Here is a 22,768-nt window from a genome sequence, read left to right on the forward strand (position 1 = left end):
TGGACTTTAAAAAAAATCTTCTAATTCTAAAGTGTAATAGGAATACCTTTATGTTTAACATAATTTAAAAAATCAGTTTGGTTTGATAAAAAGAATAATAATTAGACAATATATTAAGGATGCAACATTTCAGCCTTTTCTGTCTTTGTTTCTATTTTTAAATTTATTTTTAAGAAGAGAAGTTCAAGCACAGAATAGGGTACAACATTTCCTTTCAGTTCAAGAAACAGAGTAGCAATTTGTACTGTTAAGAGACACAAACCTTGTTTCTTAGTCTATTGTCTTTGAAATGAATTTGTTTCCATTTCACCTGATGTAGCTACTGCATATTGATGTATCCTAACAAACTCGTTCTGGATACAAACCCTTGTATAGTGCAATAACTCTGCCGTTTCTGCTTGGAATACAATGAGATGGGAATGAGGTAGCATAATCTTGACATGATGCAATAGACTGGGCTTGTTTTATGTAACCAGTCGATTGGCCCTGCCTTTTTGAGTGGTGGACTGTCAGTCTTCTCCGCTCAGCGTGCCAAGACCAGACTTCACAGCCTGGGATAGAAGATATCCTGCTTCCCTGAGGGTCGAAGACCTGTCGGCCATGTTCACATGGTTTGGGCCATCTGCAGAGATAGCATATTGGGTTGTGGCAGCTGCACATGTTACAGCTACTTGGAGCCACAGGTGAGAACTGAGCACTAGGTAAGGACCAAAAATGAACGACTAGTTCTAAAAAGGCCCCCCCACCACAGCTTCTACTCTTCCTGGGCATCCTATGCACACCTGCAATGTCACATATCTATGTATTATTATGGGAAAACTTCTTTACAAGTGAAACTTAGCACAGGAGGGAGATGTTTGGCATATAACCTTCCTTCCTGACTAATGTAGCAGGAAGTCTGTGGTATTGTGGTGTTTTAGGTTTTAGGTTTCTCCTTGAAATGGCACAGTGTATTTTTCTACATGTAAATTCAAATCCACCTGTCTGTGACAGGATATGAGGAGTTTGATGAAAAAAGAACATCTGTTCTACCAGGACTAGTCCAAATGCATATCTGAGCATGACTTATGGATTTGTTTAATGACTTAGTCCTGCCTTAAAAACCTACAATGGTGTGCTGTTATTTTGGGAAAGTGATTCTGTAATTTCGATTAACTCTGCTCCACCTCTCCATTTGTAAGTAAAACAGTGTATTACAAAACTATAATTGGGAGACTAGAACATTCCATTGAAATCAGGTTCATGAAGAATAAAATATCTGATGGAGAAATTTATTAAGTATTAAAATTATTTGAGGAATTGGCCTTTGTTTCTGGGTAATTTACACAGCAATTACAAAATCCGCCTCTTTTATTTTCTCTTTTATGTTTGCTTAGCTAAAATTGTGCTCAATGCTGCAGGGAGGCCATCTTTGCTTTCATTTGATTACTGTTTTCCATCTCTGGTAAAAATGAGGACTGATAGGAAAGTATTTATTTTACAAGCAGAAATAATTTTATTCTGAATAAAGGTTTCTGTGATATAGCTATGGATTACTTTTGAAAGAAATAGGTGTAACATTACTTGTTTTATTGAAAATTGAAAACATTAAAGGAGAATATTTGTAGCTCAGGGTTGAAATGAGAGCTCCTTGGGGCTCTCTGACCTGTTTTGTTTCCTTGCAGACATTTCATTATCTAAACTAGGTAACATCATCAGTGCTAGTAATGAGTGGGATTCCAATGTCAGTGTTGGTGGTCAATCTTTGGTTGGGCTGTTTACTGTTGGAGTCTTTGGCAATTACCCCAATCAAGAAACTGCCAAAGAAGCCAACAGCAAACAGCCCAACTAAAGAATCTCTAAGACAGCGGTTCTCAACCTATGGGTCGCGACCCCATTTGGGGTCGATCGCCCATTTTTCGGGGGTCGCCAAAGGCGGCGATCCGCTATTTTTCGCGGCGCCGTGCATGCGCGCCGCGCATGGGGGGTGCCGCCGCGCATGTGCACCGCGCGTGGGGGCGCCGTGCACACACACCACGCGTGGGGGCTGCCGCGCATGCGCACCGCGCATGGGGGCGCCGCTGCGCAAGTGCATCGCGCAAGGGGCACCGTCGTGCACACGCGCCGCGCATGGGGGGCGTCGTGCATGTGCGCCACGCATGGGGCGTCACCGCGCATGTGTGCCGCGCATGGGGCCCCACCCCCATGCGCGCGCCGCCGCGCATGTGCAGAACGTTTGTGTGACGGGGGTCCCCGTCACACAAACATTGAGAAGCACTGCTCTAAGACCACCCCCACCAACACTGACAGGGCAGGCCACTAGAATATAAACTGACAGCAAACCTCACTCTTTACTAGCACCGAGCTTGCTACCTAGATTGGGTAATGAAATGTCTGCAAGAAAACAAGCAAGGTCAGAGAGTACCAAGGATCCCTCATTGAAAACTTCATCAATAAGTGCAGTAAGAAACATGTATTTGGGGAGCCATATCTCTGATAATATATGTGTTAAGTTTTAAAGTGCTTCAGGTGCTGCATAGCTTTGTCTTCTGAAGAACATTTCAGAAATAACTGTTGGAATGATTGAAGTTTTAATATATCCCATCTTACAATATGAGCAGGACAACACAAATAGTACCATACAAAGCCTTCCACTCACTTTCTTGTGCCATGGCTAGGGATGAGCAGAGCCTTTTCAGCAACATCATGCAGGTTCTAGAATTTACTTCAAAGGAAATCTGATGGTGTCCCTCTCTTTGACTATTTGATTTGAAATAAACCTTTTGTCACGTATCAATCATAATGTAGAATTTCCACCTTTTCAGCTATCCGTTTCTGATTCCTTGCTTCTAATGTTGCCTTTTTTTTTTGCTAATCTAGGATAGACTTGCTTAAAATATGTTATTTCCATTTTTAATTGAAACTATATGTTATATATTTGTGTCAACTGTCTTTGAGAGTGGTATATATTATAAACCAATTTACAATGAATCCAGGCTGAGTTGAAAGAGTTTACTCTAATGCAAATATCTGAGTAATGTAGTTTCAATAACTTTAGACAGTTTGAAAAGAATTATTAATAGGCAAGTATTGGACATCAATACATTCAGCTATTCATTTCTTTTGGTCATTTTGAGTTAATATGCGATTTTGGGTGGAAAGAATGAATCCATTTGTTAGAATACTTTCGTTTTCATTCTTGGAAGTCATTCAGTTAATTTCTCAGTTTTAAAGAAATAATTACACAGTTCAGTAAGATATTTGCAAACTATATGCAATAGTATATGCAAACTCTTGTGTCTTTGTAGCACGTTCTGGAGACATGCTAAGTCAGGCAAATTGCTTAGTGTGGAATGTGCTTGCTCACCAGCTTTTCCCAATAGCAGGTCAGCTGATTTGATTAGCAAACCATCTTGAACATTGGCATCTTTCAGAAGTGTGAACTTCAATTATCCAGATTCTTGGGTCATTGCTGAGAATTCTGGAATCTAAAGCCCACACATTTAAAGGACATCATGTTTGGGCAAGGTTTTGATATAAATGATTTTTGGTTGCAACTAAGATGTTGTGTAGAAGTTAATATATTGAACTAAGAGCAAAACTACCTCAGTTGTATTAGCTCACTGGGTGGTTCTGAAGCAGTCATTCTACCTCACAGGGTTATGATAGTTTTGTGGAAAAGTGGAGGAGGAATTGCTGTGCATGCTGCTTTGATAAATCTAACAAATATGTCTTCAGAAAATGTATTTGCTATTTACAAAAATAGTATGTATCTTGTTTCCAATCAATATATTAGATTGTAGACTAATGACTAGACTAGATTGTTAGTCACGAGACTTTGAGAAGTAGGCATGAATTGGCTTCTTCCAAACTAAATTGTTAGCCTGGTTTAGTTAATTTATTTATTGGGAAAATGTATGTGGCTGCCTATCTTAAGCAAATAATTCTGGGCAGCTAACAATACAAAGCTGTATAAAATAAAAATTCAGAATGGTTATATCCTATTGGCTTTTAGAAAGGCAGTGATGGCTGGCTCTGGAGTAAGGATATCAATGAAGATGACATACAATGGTACCTCGGTACTCATCATTAATTGGTTTTGGGAGGTGCAATGATTACCAAAAACGATGAGTATCAAACAAAATTTTCCCATAAGGAATAATGTAGTGAGTTACAAGACAGCCGACAACAAGAAGTTCTAGCTTGTGTGTTAAGTACCAAACAAATGATGAAGTATCGGGACAAAATTTTAACATAAAGATGCATTGTGTACCAAATTTGATGAGTTTCAAAACAGTTGAGTACCAAGGTACCAGTGTAGCTGTTTTTGATCTATGGAAGTGAGATTTTATGATGGCTTTAGTTCCTTCTTTTTTCTTTTTCTTCTTCTACTTTAATGGATTTTGACATTTTGTCATGTTTTTATTCTTGTTTGTTATACAAAATTCATTTGGTAGGTGAGCAGCCAAACAATATAGTTAAATAAATAAAGAAAATTAAAACCTGGGATAGCCTACTTGTGACTCACAATCCCAAACACACACATACTAGGCTTTCCTAGTAACCCAGTCTAAATAATGAAGGAAAAGTTAGTTTTTTTAAAAGCTAGTTTTTTTCTGGAAGGCCAGTTGGTTTCAGGCCACAGCAGAGAAGCCACACTTCCTGAGTCTGGCAGGGGCGCTATTTCTCTGAGGGTATGTTGGCACTGCCAGATCTGGTGGAATAGGCAGGAGCAATTGGATGGAAAGTAATCAAGGAGAGAAGCAGCCTAGAACTAAGAAGAAATTTCCTGACAGCTAGAACAAATAATCAGTGGAACAACCTGCCTCCAGAAGTTGTAAATGCTCCAACACCGGAAGTTTTTAAGAAGAGACTGGACAGCCATTTGTCTGAGATGTTATAGGATTTCCTGCCTAAGCAGGAGGTTGGACTAGAAGATCTCCAAGGTCCCTTCCAACTCTGTTATTCTAATCTAATTTTAATTGGAGACAAATAACTGAGTCCTGTGCCTTGTAGGGATTTAAAGGTGACATTACAACCTTGAATTGTACCTGTGGTCTGAATATGATCTTACTTTGTGTCTTGAATCAGGGATTATCAATAAAGAGTTAGGTAGTTTCAGGTTAACTGCAATATCTACTTTTTGGATATTTTAGCTATTCTATTATTAGACTGATACCTTCATTTTATCTATTTAACTTTTATTCATTGAATCAAATGGGGCTGTTTTCTATTTAGACCGTGTTTTTTCTCACTTATAAAATGCCTGATTTTAAGTGTAATTTTTTTCTCAAAACAGTTTGCAACATTAGGAGAATAGGGATTTCTAACAAATATAATAGCAGAAGTAAAGATATATTTATGGGCATCTTTTTTTGAGAGACATTACAGTGGCTAGTATAAAAATCCTATTTGCTTTTCTTTCTGCACTATGGCTAGTGCTTACTTAAAAGAAAATATTTTTTGTCAGAGTGCTAATATTTAACAGGGCTGTTGAAGATAGCATATCATCCTACACAAATATGTAGCTGCTTCAAAGAGCTGCAGACTGCTGCTTCATTTGTGCTCTTTGGGGATTCAAAACATTATTTTTCAGTTACATTAGAAATATTGTGCAGCCTTAAAGTTTAGTACATTTTGTTGTTGTTAGTGCTTGTATTATATAATTGTTTAGTAGATAATGATTTCTGATAATTATTTCAGATATCTTTAGTTATCTGATCTGAATTACAGATATAAAACAATATTATATCTGATTATTAGATTATTATATTTATATATTTAATATATTATTATATTTACTGACCAATCTACTTATTATTTAGATTTGTAGGTGACATCTTCAACTGAAGAACATTATGTACTGTTTATTTTACTTTGCATGAAGTTTTTATTTCTTAGAATTTAAATGATTATTCTATTTTAATGTTTTTTTGTTCATGTGGGAACCTCATGTTAAATAGTAAGAGAAATATGCTGGCTTGACTATAATTGATATTCTCACCTTCTCATATTCTCACCTTCTCAGCATGTCTTTTCTAACCATAAATACATTATACACCAAGAAAAAGTTTATTTATTTATTTTGGTTCTTTCTTTTAATTGATTTGTATTGGAATGTGTTTATGTTCCTCTGAAAATATCTCTCAAAATTTTAAGCCAAAACTCTTTAGGAATAACTCAGAAAGATAATACTAAATGTTAAAATAAGGCACATCCATTTCAAAGCACATCTCATATTTGAGTGCTGCTTGGAAATACACAATGTACAGATTTCTTGATAAGATTATTGTCTTCAAGACTTTTTTTTTTGTCTTGGAGAAGATGGAATCACTCCAAATACGATGGAATCCCTTAAGGAGGGGGTTTCAGAATATTGTTATGAGGGGAAAAGAATTAGACACTATGTCTTAGATATATTCTTACATTAAATACAACTGGGGCTCATCCTGGTCACTATGAAATGAAGATAGTCCTTACTCTGAAGCTGATTTCCATATCAAAGTGCAGTTTTAGTCAGCAACAAAGGATACCTGTAGGAAAATCCTTGGATAGTTTTGATCAGGGAGAGAAATCTGTAGCTGTAGTCAATCCAGCAAATCTGTTATGGGGCTACCCCTTCTGTCTATTTTCTGGGCACTGCACTATTATTTGGCTGTGCTTAAGAGACTAGGCATCTTATTAGCATTGCTTATTTCTTCTGTTGATAGCTGTTGCTAAAAGACAAAAGCTATCCACTTCTTTGTTTTTTCAGTTGTAAGGCTGGTGGTCATACTTTCTGACATTACATTGTTTTTCTTTATATTTAATTTTAATGCCATTTTTCTCCTTGCCTTCCATTAGTACAGCTTATAGTTCTTTTGACAATGAATAACAACTTCAGCATTGTGCAGGTTACACAAAATTAAATAGTGTAAAGGCAGTAGGTTATTATTGAGACTAGCCTGTGGTGGCAATGCAATATATATTAATATATTTTCCTTTTCACTCAAGGATGAGAAAACTTAATATGTATATTAATGTAGCTATGAAAAAGAGCCTATGGTTGTTAAGAATTTTGCTGAACATTTCTTCCTTGATGAATGTTGAAATCCTATGTATAATTGTCCTAGTTTAGGCAGAAATGATCTTATGTTGAAAATAAGATTGACAAATACATGCATTTGTGACCTCTTTCCAAACCCATTTATATTCTAGAGTTCTAAAATGTTTTAAATTTATATTTTTTAAATCTGTCATGGAATGACAGATTCTGAAAGGAAGACAGTAAAGTAAAGAATAGGATAGAATATATAGTAATATTTAAACCAACGCTTATAAAAGTAAATAAATAAATAAAACAGCATTTGTCTAATGCCAGATATTAAATAAAAGACATACACTAACAAATAAAACATCAAATAGTCTATAAGATCCAATGGATTGCACCACATTTCCCCCTAGAAATGTGAAAGCTTAATTCTCAAATATATGGCAAACACCTGGCTGGGCTGAGATGCCAGGAATGATATAGTAACAGATTGGGCTGATGGTTATATAGATAATTCTTCTGCAAATGAAAGGCAAAGCAGCTATTGCCTTCTTCATAACACTGTGTACATGTTTGTGTTAGTTAATTTATTATTAAAGTCCATGGTTTTGTGCTGGGTTGCTCTGGGATAGGTTTTCCAGCCTTCTGTAAGTACTGAACCCACAAAACTCACAGAGCCCAAAACAAAGACCCAAGTGTTGCACTGCTCTTACTTTTAAAAAAGTGCAACTGATGTTGTTGTCTGGTTTTGAGAAAAGCAGCTGTTTCCTTTACAGAGGAGTACAGCTAAATGCCTAATCAAGAGACAGTATTTTTGTTAGCTTCAGCTGTTGGCATACTGTACTTGCCAATGAAAATGGTGTAGCTGAGTACAAAAAGAAAAAAGAAAAAGAAAACATACTGAGGATATTTCTGGTTTTAATTTTTTTTAATGATTTAAATGCTTTTAAAACACCAAATGTTTTTAATATATAGTATAGTAATACAAGGTAATTCATACCCTGAATTGAATGCTGCTGGGAGCTACATTAAAATAATTTGGACTGAGTTCACAAGAAGCTTTGAATTTGGTTGGATTGCTCTTAGGGCTACCAGTTTGGGGTGGTAATATATATAGTATCTCTAGGTAGAAGTAAAGGGTATTCTGGATGTCTTACCTGCCATATAATTATTGTCAGATCAGCTATCAAAATATAATAGCCCTTTTTGCTGTTGTAAGAAAGCCAATCTGGTATAGCAGTAAATGCACCAGGCTAGAAATGAGGAGACTGAGTGCCTCAGGTACTAAGTTAGTTGGGCCAATCATCCCCTCTAAGCCTAGGGAGGAGGCCAAGGGCAAACCACTTCTGAAGAACCTTTGTCAGAGCATGCACAGTCTTATTGCACTGAGGTAATCCAGGAATAAACTGGTTTGTATTAAATGGTGGTTTATCATATACTATCTACAAATATATACTAGGAGCAAAATACATACACGTGGTAATATACAACACACAGCAGCTACAGCAGGAAACAGAGGAGAGAAAGACTCCAGCAAGGCCTTCTCTTTTATACTCAAGCTCTTAAAGGGATAGACACCTGCTGAGTCATTTTTAATATTGCATCATTCATCTCACATTATACAAGCTGGTTAGCTTCTAAATCATTACCTTCAGGGACTTCTCCAAGCAATTGCCAGGAGTCAATACTGACTTAAAGCCACACTTTAAAAAAAAATTGCTGTTGAAGAGAAAGAAAACTGCTTTTGTTCTTATTGCAAACCTAATCTTGAAACTACTGTGTAGAATATTTATTAAATTGGCTTAAGGAAAAAGTCCCATTTTTTTAGTGTAAACTTATTTTCCAATTTTGCATTCAGATAAATCTGTAGTTTTAGAAAATCAGGCAAAAGGAAGAGGGGGAGGGGAGGGAGGAATTTGATTAGGATGGAACTGACTCATCTAGAATTTGGATGAGTTTTTTTATTTGTTTTCCCAACTAGGAAAACAAGATTCTTTAGCCATTTCCTCTTTGCTTTGATTATCCTATGGCCAGCAACATTCACTGCTAGATCATTTCTTAAAATTCATTATTTTTTTATTTTTGAAATAATGACAAAAATCCTATAAATATAAATATGCATATAGTGCAGTAAAAAGAAAAAACACACAGAAAGTGCTTTTTTTAAAAAAATGAAAAACCAACAAAGAAAAAAGATATATTATCAACCTGTTATATCCTTTAAAACTAAAAGCCTGCTATTAGTTTCTATTGTATAGATATTAGTCATTAATAAATAAATTTACGGTACTGATATGAAAAAATGAGTGGAATAAAGAATCAGAGGTTCCTGTATTGCTTAGGCAATGATAGTCTGTTTTAATTTCTATAAGAAGAATATCAGTGAACTCACACAATAAAAATAATATTTAAATGTATTGGATTCTGTTATATAGAAAATGACAAACACAGCATTTTGTTGGAGATATAATAAGAATAATGCTTGTCTGAAACATGTTTTTACACTGTTTTACACTTGCTAGGTTTTGGGAGAAAGCACTGGATTATATAAATACAATTGTGCAACAAAAGCTAAAATTTTCAGATAATAATATTCTTTTGAACTACATACCAACTAGTACTTGGAATTTAACTATTGGACAATATAAGTGGATTCTCCATGCCTTTATTATGATCATGATGCAGCATTGGAAAGATATATGAATGGCCCCTTTCATTTGATGGATTGAGGACCGGATTATACTTGACACCCATGAACACATGGCGTGTAGATGTAGATTTTTAATGTGGAAATATAATATATACCGTAAATGCCGGCGTATAAGGCGACTTCCGCGAGCGCTGAAATTGGCGCCAAAGACGGGGGTCATCCTATACGCCGAGTCGTCTTATACGCCGGAAATACTGGTAGTTTCCGGCGTATAAGACGATGTTCTAGGAATGCGGCCCGGCTATAAAGACGGGGGTCGTCTTATACGCCGGGTCGCCTTGTACGCCGGCATTTACGGTACTTGAATAATAATTTCATTGGATAGCTATACATAGAATTGTACCTATTTACTATTCACTGCTGGAGCACATCCCAGATTGTGGGCTCCTGTTTCACATTAGAAGCTTAAACTAAGAATCCTATTTCAGAAATGGCTCTTGCTATGTGTTAATATTTATTAACGTATTATTTCAATGTATCACCTCACTGTTAATGATATGAACAAAAATACACACAGTTCGAAAGTGATAAAAGAACATAAATTATAATTGGTAAAACTTAAAGGCCTGGGACAAGAGAAAGGGCTTAATGATCTTAACCATTAGGTTAAGAAAAGTTTAAGAAAGGTCTTCACCTTGAGCCATAGTGGCACAGTGGTTACAATACAGTATTGCAGGCTAATTCCACTGACTGCCAGGAGTTTGATCCTGACTGATTCAAGGTTGACTTAGCTTTCCATCCTTCCAAGGTTGGTAAAACGAGGACCCAGATTGTTGGGGGCACTATACAGACATTGTAAACTTCTCAGAGAGTGTGTAAGCACTGTGGAGTGGTATATAAGTCTAAGTGCTATTGCTAATTCTGTTCCTGATAAGCTAAGGTTTATTTGAATTAATCATCTGATCTTCTATTGTCTAATTACTGATTCAACGTAAACCATGCTGAATCAATGTTATCCATTAGACATACTGAATGACATAGAGGTTGAAATGTCATTGGCAGTTTTACATGAGAAGGGCACTGGTGTCAGCAAGTTTCATCTGTTGAGTTCACCATTAATTCTCTCCCTGTTCTGTTCTTCATTGCTTTTCATGAGGAACAATGTATTAAAAATGCATTTAGAATCTGTAATAGCTTTTCTCTGCCATCTTAAATATTTTATATTTCTTATTTTGATAATATAGACATGCCTTACTGGGATTTCAAAAATTAGGATGACCGTTTAATAGCACCAAAGCATGATTTTATGATAGTTTGCCAGCCCGGAGTCACTTATTTGAGGTGGGCGGCTATAGAAATTGAAGAAATAAAAATAAAGACAGAAATAAAGCAAAAAATAAATAAAGTAATCATCAGATAAAGGCACTCCTCCCTGATTCATCAACTGAGACTGTAATCAGATATTCACCTGCCTACCAGTGCCATTGAACTCAGTATGGTTTGCTTCCAAATAAAACATTCTTTCTGTAGAAAAAAATATATAAAAATAAATAATATGGTTGTACTGCAAAGAACATTATTCCTTATGAATAATTTATGTATGCTTTCTCAACTACGTTATGTTATGTTGTGTTTGTGTGTCTGTGTGTACACACAACTGCTTCATTTGGGAATTAACTACATCCAACAAGTATACTTCTTGTTCTTCAAATGTTCCCTTATATCTTCTTTAATTACTTGCCAGTCTTTTAAATTCTCAGCAAAACTGATCTGCTGTAGGCTTGTCTACCCCTCAAACACTGCAACGAGCTTCTTAACAAATAGAGCAGACTGGAGTCTTTTCAAACTGTGGAAAGAGACACGTTAGATGCTGTAATTTCCATAGTTTGCCTGAGGGGGCAATGCTTATGAATCCTAAAGTGTTAGCAATGTGCTTGCTGAGGAAGGCAAGAAAATTTTAATCACTTGATTATCAGTGGAACTAGTATTCTCAAGGGTGCAAAGGCCAATATGTTTGCTATCGTTATATTGTTGGACCATGGCAGAGTTATTCACGGGATTAGGTCACATCATGCCATAATAGGGGTAGCAATCTTCCACCATGTCATGTTATCATTCAGGTGTCAGTTCTGAGAAGAAAAATCACTAACCAGCCATTAGAAATTATACTAGTGGATAATAATCCCATATTATGAGTAGAAGTTATATTCTGTAAGTTTCATATTTTAATTTAGCAATTATAGCATAATGCAAAATAGGCTACATGTGGGCCTCCAGGCATTTGTTAGTTTGTTTTTATCCCACCTTTATTAACTTATGTAAGTAACTCAAGACAACAAACATATCAAATATTCCTTCCTCTTCGTATTCTCCCTACAACAACAATCCTGTGAGATGGATTTGGCTGAGAGAGAGTGACTGACCCAAAGTCACCTAGCAGGCTTTTATGTTAAGGAAGGACTAGAACTCACAGTCTCCTGGTTTCTAGCCTGGTTCGCTAGACCAAACTGGCAAAAAACTTGATAAACTACAGCTCACAGCACCCTTTTCCATTGCCTTGTTGGATACAGACCCTGAGAATTGGGGTTTAGCAACATCTGGAGGGACATATTTCTTATATTCAATCCTAATGGCCTCCCCTCCCCCCAAATTTTTTGGTTATTGCAGCTGCTGATATTTTTGCTGTTCTCACTGCCTTCCTGAAGATTCAAAGATAGTTCTTATAAGCTTGTCATGGGTAATTTATAATATTATCTAACCTGGGGTTTTGTTTGTTTGTTAATGGAAGTGGAATTCTCTGATGTTATTCCACAATTAGAGGTTTTTGCATGGGGGAGCCAAGCTTGCAAATAAAGAAATTATTATGCCTAGTAGTAGTAACAATTAAAGCAGGAATACTTAGTGCCAAGAGGGAATATACTAAACTTCCAGCTCAGTTCCCTTTGGTCTCTTTACTTGAAGAACTAAAATAAAATGAGAGAATCAGGGCCAATATGTGTGTTGCAGGAAACTTAGATGTTGGTTTCTGCACCTGGCACTGTTGATGAATTGACTGATGTTTATATTACTTACTAATACCTCACAGCACTGAAACGTTTGAGCATATTTGATTGTTGGTCTTGTATTATGCATAAACAAGTGCCATTGGCTCTGTATGGTGATGTTGTCTATTATGTGAATGAATTTAAAAAGCTATGATGCTAAGGTTTTGTTTTTTAAAAATTAGTAGTTTTTTCGATTGAATTTCAAAATAAAATGACATATTCCAGTGATATTCTGATGTCTGCTCTTCTTATATTATGAACTTCTCTTGAAAAAAAAGCCATATACATTAAAAATGAGGGTGATGATTTTGATTTATATCAGCCTTTCCAACCTGACACCTTCCACATGTTCTGGGATTGCAACTTCAAGAATTTTCAGGAAGCAAAGCTGGCTGGGAATTGTCTGATTACAGCTCTAACATGTTTGGAAGATGGTAAGTTAAGGAAAATAGGCTTTATGAATTAGCCTGCAGATTTTCTTTGGAAAGTTGGTGTGATGGTAGGCAAGTTTTTTTTTTTTTTAAATGAGGAGAAATACTCCCGGGAGAAAAATTACACTGATTTTACCAGTTAGTACAATGATTTTTTTTTATTTTGTTTGTTACTATCCCAGTCACAAACCTCAGATGATTTACAGTCAGGGAGATAATATAAAATCATTACACATCTAAAACAAACTAAAATAAATTTGTAAAACACAGCAACTAGACTGAAAAAGCTATGGAAACAATGTGCCATATTCAAAAGGTCTGGGGAGAGAAGAGGTGTTTACTTATTTACTTACTTACTTAATTTTTAAGCCTCCTTTGGTCTGCCTTTTCTCAGAAATAAAAAAATGTGTATCATCAGGTTGATGATTTTGTTCCAATCTGAAACTCAAAAATAAGTTCAGTTTATCTGCTTTCTTCTTAAGTTGCAATGTGGAAGTGTCTGCACATGTTCACTCACTGCATAGATCCAGCAGACTAGCTGACAAAGGCAGGAACCTTTAAAGTGTGTGTGTGTGTGTGTGTGTGTGTGTGTGTGTGTGTGTGTGAAAGTGAGGTATCTGCAAAAATATACATTCTATATTCCTTAAATTATTCACATTTGAGTCATTTAACACTAAGAAAAATGGGAAAATTATGCATAGAAAGTAGTGAATTCTTCCAAATATTTAAATAACCCTCAAATGGGATCACATTAGAAAAGTACATCTTCAAATATTGAAAGAGAGGTGAATTTTCCAGTTAAAACAATGCAAATTGCAAAAACATCCCAACAGAAGGCAATAGCAAACTATGTCTGTAAATTGCTAATGAAAACTATAGACTTGGGTTGAGCTCAATTTGAAAGAAACATAACTTTTTATAGTAACCCAAAGTGGGATGAATGTGTTCAGTGGATATTACCCCATTCCGCATCTAAAGCCACTGCTGTTTCGTAGAGAATGTAGTAGTGATCCTTCCAATTTCAGACAGTATGAAGTTCTGACTTGGCTAGGTTTGGCACTGGGCAGGGCAAACGTAAGTAGTCATGAACTATGAAACAATGTAAACACTTAATATTTGATTTGAACTGAGATTTTTCAAGCACTTCATGTTTTGGAAACTTTGAAGGTTTCTCCTGTTTTTCAAAGTAAGTTATGTCAGTTCCAAATCAGTTTGCCATTAATGTGATCTTGGTGGGTTTTCAATGAAACAAACAGTTTAGGGTGGTGTGCCTTTTCTCCTTGCATGCCACATTCTGTTTGCTCGATTTACCTCACGAACATTTGCTTCTAGTTTACTGATGGCCACTAGATCAGTTTCTTGGAAAACTATCAACCAGGTCCTGGCATCATTATAATATGCATAGTACACACCTGATCTTGCTAGCTTCTGTAGTTTCTTCAATCAAACAGCAGGTCTTTTATATTGCAGTTGCTTGTGCTCTTAAAATGGCAATATTTGGATCGATAGTATTGCAAATGGAATCAGCAAATGAAGTTCCTGTAATTTTCTCCTTTATCAGTAGCAAGAATGAAAATGGTTTTCATGAATTTGGCAGATTTGAAATTTAAAAGTCTTTCTCAGTTATTGTGTCGAACGCTGCACACAAGTAGAATGCTCTTGCGAACACTGATTTGGTAATTCTAGATTATGTTTCAGAAAAGAATTTTGTGTCTCCAGAATTTACTACTTCTAAGCAGAACACTGCCCCACCAATAAACAAACTAAAATGATGGTATGATTTAAATTGCTGTGATTTAGCAGCTGTATATTTTCATTTACAAAACAGCAGCATCTTATGCCTGCAAAAGACACAAATGCTATTGGCCGTATAGCAAACACTAGTTTTCTACAGAATTCCGACGAGTGGGGCAACTAAGATGATCTTGCCTAATGAAGGGAAGGAGAAAATAACATGGTATGTGATTGTACATAATACCAGTTTCACTATCAGCTAAACACTGACATACTTTATTGTTCAATGTGAAACTAAAATGAATGGCTCCCAATTTTTCTGTCAAAATGAGTTTCATAATCTCAGATAGTTAAGAGAGACTTTATGTTATTATCTGTGCATCGTAACAGAGTGTAATTTGGGACGACAGTTTAAAAGCAAATGCTCACAATGGTTTAGCATAATACATTAACATTATGTTTAGTATTGCTTTGCATAGAAAACTTTTCTCAACAAAGTACTATGTGTGTATGTGTATCTCATGTTTGTATGTCTACATATGTATGTATATGTACACACACACACACACACACACACACACACACACAATATCCAACTATATATCTTCATCCATGGAAAGCAAAAATCCAAATATAACACAATAAGCATAGTTCAGACATTCCTAGTATTTCCCAAATTTGTGCATTAATTTAGAAGTAGAAACATCAGAATTTCCAATTATATAATGTGAACAGGAACTTGGATATGATTGATTGCCTATAGCCATCTGTGCTTTGGTAATAGAACTACTATCATGGGAATGTATAAACTACTAAAACTTTAATTGTGTTTATCTGATTGTCTGACTTTACCCTCAAGTTAGCCCAAACAATGCATTATACTGCAACAATTTTTTAATCAAGGTGCCAAAAATCTGCTAAGTTAAGAATGCCACTACAATTATTTTTTATATTTGTGTTATGTACGCTTAGATGATCATGGAACCCTCCAGCACTGAGGTAAAAAGATGTGGTTAACCTAAAATTTAATATTCATTCTGTCATATCTTTCTGTCAAAACATGACCCAGTGGATCACAAGGTTGTCTAATCTACTTTTAAGCATATTAGGAAAATTCAAATGGTTTAAAACACAGTGGAATAGCATTGACAAAGGCTACAAGCGGTCAGAGATCATTCAAAACAAAGCATAAACACTTTGAAGCAATTGTTTTTGCTTCCTTTACATTATCATGTTCAATTCAAAGGATTGGAGTTAACCAGGGCTAAGTTGCCATAGGCTTTGCAAATTGTTTCCACACTTATGTGTTTTTGTATGAGCTTGCCCAGTCTTGAAAGCAGCCTTCCCCAGTTTAATACCTTCTTGGTGTTGGGAATGGAACTTTACTTTATTTCAAAGTAAATTTTGCTTACTTTAATAAAAATAAATTATTTTAAAGTAATTTGAGACTTTTTTGTGCTCTGGTTTATAAAGTGAGATTATGGACCATAACATGATCCATTGTTTTCTGTGGTAAAAAATGTTATTTTTTATTTTAGAGATTAAAAAGTGTGAGCTATAAAGGACACATATATGCTATGTATAACATTGTTAATAAGAATGAAAAAGTGTGCTTCAGTGAAGTTGAAAAATAGCAATGTTAGTGTGATTATATTTTGGAAGCTGGTGTACTATGATTGCTTTACAGTCAAACTATTTCTCCTTCAACTTCTGGCCATGAATGCTAACATACCATTGACCTAGAAAGCTGAGTATTGTCTTCTTCTTCTTCTTTTTTTGCTGCCATGGTTTCTTTTGGAATAAGAGAACTTAGTTCTTTTGTAAACATTCAGAAGATAATTCTAGATAACATCCAATGGCCATGACAGGGATTAGAAAGGCAGGCAAGAACGATAAGACTGTTGAAATAGGAGCAATATGAGTGCAAACTTAACTCCAAGTATAATCAGTGGAATTATTTGCTATTGGAATTGTCAAGAGCTGTCCAATGTCATTGGATTTTACTGTTTTGTTTCTGTCATCTCCTGAATCTGTCAGATCAGGTTGGGAAAGCCAGACCCATACTCACTAGGAAAGGGATTTAAAATAAAACTTCCAATAACATACTTTTTTTGAAAATACATGATTATAGAAGACGAATAGAAATACTTTTTATCCTGATAATACTGCACCTCATAAAGCTGATTGGTAGGAGTTTCAGAATTATTGAAACCTGGCACCCCACAAGCAATTCCATCAACAGGCATGCAACCTACAATCAGCCTACAAACCCCTGATAAAATAAAGCACACAATCAAACATCAACAACCCCCACCTTCAACCAGCCTCCAACTCTCCCAACCCGCATTTCAGTTCCCAAAGACCCTCACCTGATGGGACCCACATGTGACCCCTCATAAGACCTTCACCTGATGTAACCCACAACTGGCCCCTCAGAAGACCCCTTACAGGATCTTCACCTGACGTGACCCTCCTATCAAAAGACCTACAGACCAACATTGACATTCCCTAAATTCCGCTGAAGATGTTACCTAGCCTGGTAACAGAATATTTGGAAAGCAAACATTTGGAAGCTCGGAGAACGAACCTCCGTTCTCATAACTCATTATGTTTGTATCTAAGTGCATTTTTTTTATTGACAAGTAATTTACTTGAATGGAAATGGATTAAAAATGTATTTCCATTTAGCATTTAAATATCATTAAATCATTTTTGTATTTGAATTAAGACAATATTCTAATCTGACAGTCTAAGACAACTTAGACTGAACAATCTATTGGCATTTCTTTTTTTTAGTTTCAAGTTTTTTATTAATTTTACAATTTTACATTTACATATTTGAAAAGTAGCGTGGCGGCTGAGCACAGTAATTCTGTTACATTTGAATATCATCAGTACAAATCTCAAATTATTACAACAAACTAATTCCCTCTCTTTCCACCATGATATCTACTGTCATGTTCAAACCAATACAGTTCTTATTCTATTATTCAAACAAAAAATACCTTTTTAATATTCATCAATAATCTTCAGTCTATACATATCTTAATTAATTTGATATTCCACCTTTTAGACAATAACCTAGTAAGTTTTTCTTAACTTTAATTTGCCATTGATATTTAAGTTTAATGTTTAATCTTTATCATTTCCAGGTTTTAAATGATCCCAATTTCTAAGTCTCCTATCTCACATTTGGAGCTAATAATTTTTTTTCCTTTTCTTCCTTTCACTTCCTTCCTTTCTTCTTTTCCAGAAAGAGAAAAAAAAATTGAAAATAAACCACCAACATTTATACCACAAACCCATATACAAATTTAATTATTAGTAGTTATACTTTTAAGTTTTACTTAACCTTTGTCTCAACTCATAACAATATCTTAAATTCAAATCTTAATTATTTGTAGACGTTCAGATTACATTTAATATTTAATTTTTCCAAATTTTAATTAAACACAATTTCTTTATCCCAATTCTTAAAAAAATATGGTTTAATTCTAGACCCCATTATACATAGATTCAAACTACTGGCTAAATACGAATTAAGTTACTTATGGCATGCTTAAGTCCAGGGCTTTTCACTGAACCTCTTCCAGATATGACTAAGACAGCTTTGAATTATTTTTATTCCACATATTTTCTCTGTGCATTTTTATTTGTTTGATAGCAAATACCAAAAGAGAGAAGTAGTATATGGAGGACTAAACAAAGTTGATGGGCTTGTTTGCCAAGTATAACTGGAATGTCCAGTCAATTTAATGGAATGTATGTTTGGAATGTTGTCTATACCTAGGTACACCCATTTGTAAATAGGTATAATCAAAGGTGTTAGTGTTGAGAATAAACAATAACTTGAAGTGCACATCCTTTTTATTATTTAACGTTCTGGATAAGAGGTAGGATTTATCACATGCTTAGTCAACTGACTAGTTAAAAATTAGATATTATTAAATAAGGATCAAATATCTAAGCAGAATTTTAGTTAAAGAGTAGGACAGAAAAATGATTATATGATCAAAGCAAAGTTGTTGAAATAATAAAATCAAAATCTTAATCTAATCAAGGATATTACATAACTTTAGTATAAATTAATTATGTGTAAATGAGACCTGAGGTGGAACAGAGAGTGAGTTTTATTTCAGAGTTTGGAACTGTCTTGCAGTGTAACTTTGTCATAATGTATGAATTTTGGTAAAGAAATGTCTTTTATTTCTGAATGTCCATTATTCACAGAGTATGTCATATATGGCAACTTTATTTCTCAAATTATATTTGCCTTCATTTGTATAATTTCTGTAAGAAGATCATTATGCAAATTATGTAATTAGATGCAAATGACACAATCTGAAAAAATGAAGGTACAATATATGTAAATAACTAAAATAAAATAAATGCAAAGAGAGTATTGTTATTTGAAGTGCTCATTGCATCAAGGTTTACCAAATTGAGGTTTCATTCTATTAAGATATCGTAGTTTTTTTTTAAAAAAAGTATAGAATTCTGAAAGGAATTGAGTTTTAAATTTTGATTATGGTTAGAATTTAGGCTGTCAATGTATAAGCTGCCTGGGAAAGCTAAGGGAAATCATCAAAACAATTAAAAAACAAAAATTAGAATATTTCGGACATGTGATGCAACACCCAGAAAACTATGGCGTACTCCATTTAATCCTCCAGGGAAAGATTGAAGACAAACGAGGTCCAGGCAGAAGAACATCGTGGCTTCAAAATCTAAGGGGTTGGTTTGGACAAAATTCAGCAGCACTTTTTCGTGTGGCTGCTGATAAAAACAGGATCGCCAACATGATCACCAACGTCCGATAACGGATATGGCACAAGAAGAAGAATGTATACTGATAAATCCCTTTGTTCCAGTAGGGCAGGCAAAACTTTATATCAGAAGATTTTGTGATTTGTTTAAAAGGTGCATTCTGACAGGCAGGCAGTTTATTAGTGATTGAATCCCAAGAAATACTATGATTTCCTAGGAAAGGAATTTTAATCCAATTTTCTTCTTACTCTAAACTCTAAGTCATGAAACCATAAAGATACAATCTCGTTGAACTGAGGGAATTTCATGTCTCATGCGCAGAACTAAATTGCACAGGACCGCAACATGCTCAGAACTGTGTTCAGACATGAATTTATTTCACAAATATATTGTTATTTTCAAAAATAATATTCTGAATATCCCTTTGCTGGAAGATCAAATTGTACATAAGCTCATAACTATTTTTACTTTCAAAATGTTGATCTGGCCATCAAGATCTACAATGAAAAAGACTCCAAGAATGAGGTAGATAGCAGAAGTTGAAGTAGCAAATATGGCAAGTGGCAACTTTGGTCAACACTGTGCAGATGCATGCTGTGACCCAATTCAAGTAAAGCTTTCGTGCTTATTTTGCACACAGATATTTCATTCAGTCTTGCTAGTGTCATTCTTGAGGAATTGAATAATATGTGTTTACTTGCCTTGTCTTCTCAATAAGAATTTGTTTTCCCTTAGTACATTGCATCTTCTATACTTGATATCCCCAGAGATTCATATGAGTTTAACGGGAGAAGGAGCTGGAGAAGGAGAAAGAAGAAGAGGAAGAGGAAGGAGAAGAAATATTACCCCACAATAAATATGTGGGATAAAATATTAGCAGGAGCTAGTCTTTGGTCCACTCATTATATCAGTGAGTAGATGGTATGGGGATATGAATATCAAGTTGTAAATCTTCAGATTACATCTTTATAAGAAGAGGAACATCTGAGAGTACAATCTTTGAGTGAGATGTGCTGCCTTTGAAACAAGTAACCTAATTATAGCAGTCATAACTGAACATTAATTTAATGAACATCCTGATTTGTTAAGAAAAGCTTTCCAGACAGTATGTATTGCCGTTAAAACTAGAAATCTCCAAATGAGCAGAGACAGCAATGAGTAGGATAAAACAGGTAGATTAAAGTAAAAAATCTGTAATTGAATGCTAACTACCATGGAAAACCATATATTCACTCACATTTCTTTTTTACTGTTGTATCCACAGACTCTGAAATTGCCCATGAAATAACTGCATTTGTGATGATTAAATGAATGTTCCAGTGACCATATTTTATTTTATAATCTGCATTAAGGCATAAAGATCCTTTTTAATTATAGTTGACAAGCTTAATAGCAACATAAGGATTAGAATTAAGGATCAAGTAAAAGCAATCCAGAGGACCAACCATTCAATTCTTTGAACACATTTTTAATTTGAGCACATTTTAATTCTGGCTGGATATTTCTGGTTCAAAGACTATAATCGTTTCTAAATTCTGAAATTATGATATACAGTATACTGAAATGTACAGAATGTGTCCATGTCCTCTGTAGCTTTTTCAGATAACTATATAGCCATATAAACAGACCTGCATTTATTTATGAGGTTATATAGGTTGTATTTGAATATGATTCAAATCTTAAGTATTGGAAATGAATGTAGTGACTCTTTGCCTAAATTTATTCTGACCTGTATCTCTCCCAACATAGTTTAAGTAAGATCTCAAAACTTCCTTTTATATTAATTCAGTTTAGTATGTTGGCTAAATCTTACATTGTATTGTATGCTGATCTTTAGTTAGTTAGATAGGAATATGCAGTTGCCACAACTTGCTGTGATCAATCTAAAAATGGAAGCTTCCAGACTTCTTTTTACAGGCATGCTGAATGGAAAAGGACACAGAATTCTCAATTTTACAGCCTTGTAACAATCAATTAAGAGTTCCAAACATTCCATCTATACAGTTCAGTCCGTAGAAAAGATTGTTGCTAAGCATTGCAAATAAACATTGCAAACTACAGTGTTATTTCATTTAAAAAAAAGCACAAATAGTATATTTTACTTGGACCAGTTAAAACATTTGCTAAATTTCTTCTCCTTCTTTTATAATGGTTAAAATAACCCAATAGGGAGTTTTGGACTAAAATTCGGAAGATCCAATTTTTAGTTCATCCCCAGCCATTGACACTTGTAACCTTGAGCCCATTCATTGTTTCTCATCCTGACCTATCCCAAAGGGATATCATAGGAAAATCCCAATACAGGTACTCCTTCACTTAAGACCACAACTGAGCCCCAAATTTTTGTTGCTAAGTGAGACACTTGTTAAGTGAGTTTTGCCGCATTTTATGACCTTTCTCGCCACAGTTGTTAACTGAATCATTTCAGTTGTTAAATTAGTAGCACGGTTGTTAAGTGAATCTGGCTTTCTCCAGCACTGGAGATGGATAATCCACGCAGTGGGTTGAGACTGTATTCCTGGCCAATCAGATCAGTCAGCCAAAGTTGCCACGCCCGTCCTGGACCATGATTCTCCAGTCTTGACTGATCTGGCCACACAGAAAGACGTACAACTTTGACTCCTGGGCAGGTATAGTTCCTTTCCATTGGGGGGATTTTCTTCTAGTAGCTGAAATTGCTTAGTTTAAAAGTTAATTAGAGATAATTTAATTCAATTTAACTGATTACTCAAAAATTTCCTGGCTAAATTGTAAGACTCAGGAAGTCAGATTCCCTACAGGGGAAACCACCCTCACTTAAAAGGGGGAAATCCCTAACTCCCCTCCCTAACCCAAACCCCAACCACCTTCCCACAGCCGGGGCAGCCGGCAGCCGCCTTAAACAAACGGGGAGGCTCGTGCAACCCTCGCGTTAAAAAGAAAGAAAGAAAGACAGAAAGGCAAGCAATTAGCGAGGGGAGCGGAGGACAAAGGGGATGCATGCTGGGAGGGAGATTGATTAAGGGAAACAGCTGGCGTGCGAAGGAGCAGTCTCTTTCACTCACCAGGCTGCTCAGGATTTTTAAACGAGGCGCCATTGTCTGCACAGCTGGGAGCACGCGCGGCTCTTTGTTACAACCGCACGTGGCAAGGC

The 22,768-nt window shown here is 35.4% G+C and overlaps 1 protein-coding gene across 1 annotated transcript in view; it reads left to right on the forward strand.

Moving 5' to 3' along the window:
• The window catches only part of PHF2 (PHD finger protein 2), a 140,161-nt gene that overhangs the window by 23,887 nt on the left and 93,506 nt on the right, over window positions 1-22,768 (forward strand). The gene's annotated exons all lie outside the window — the stretch shown is intronic.

Source organism: Crotalus tigris, unplaced genomic scaffold, assembly GCF_016545835.1.
Source record: "Crotalus tigris isolate CLP2741 ecotype Arizona unplaced genomic scaffold, ASM1654583v1 scf7180000018160.1183395, whole genome shotgun sequence".
NCBI classification, from domain to species: domain Eukaryota; kingdom Metazoa; phylum Chordata; class Lepidosauria; order Squamata; family Viperidae; genus Crotalus; species Crotalus tigris.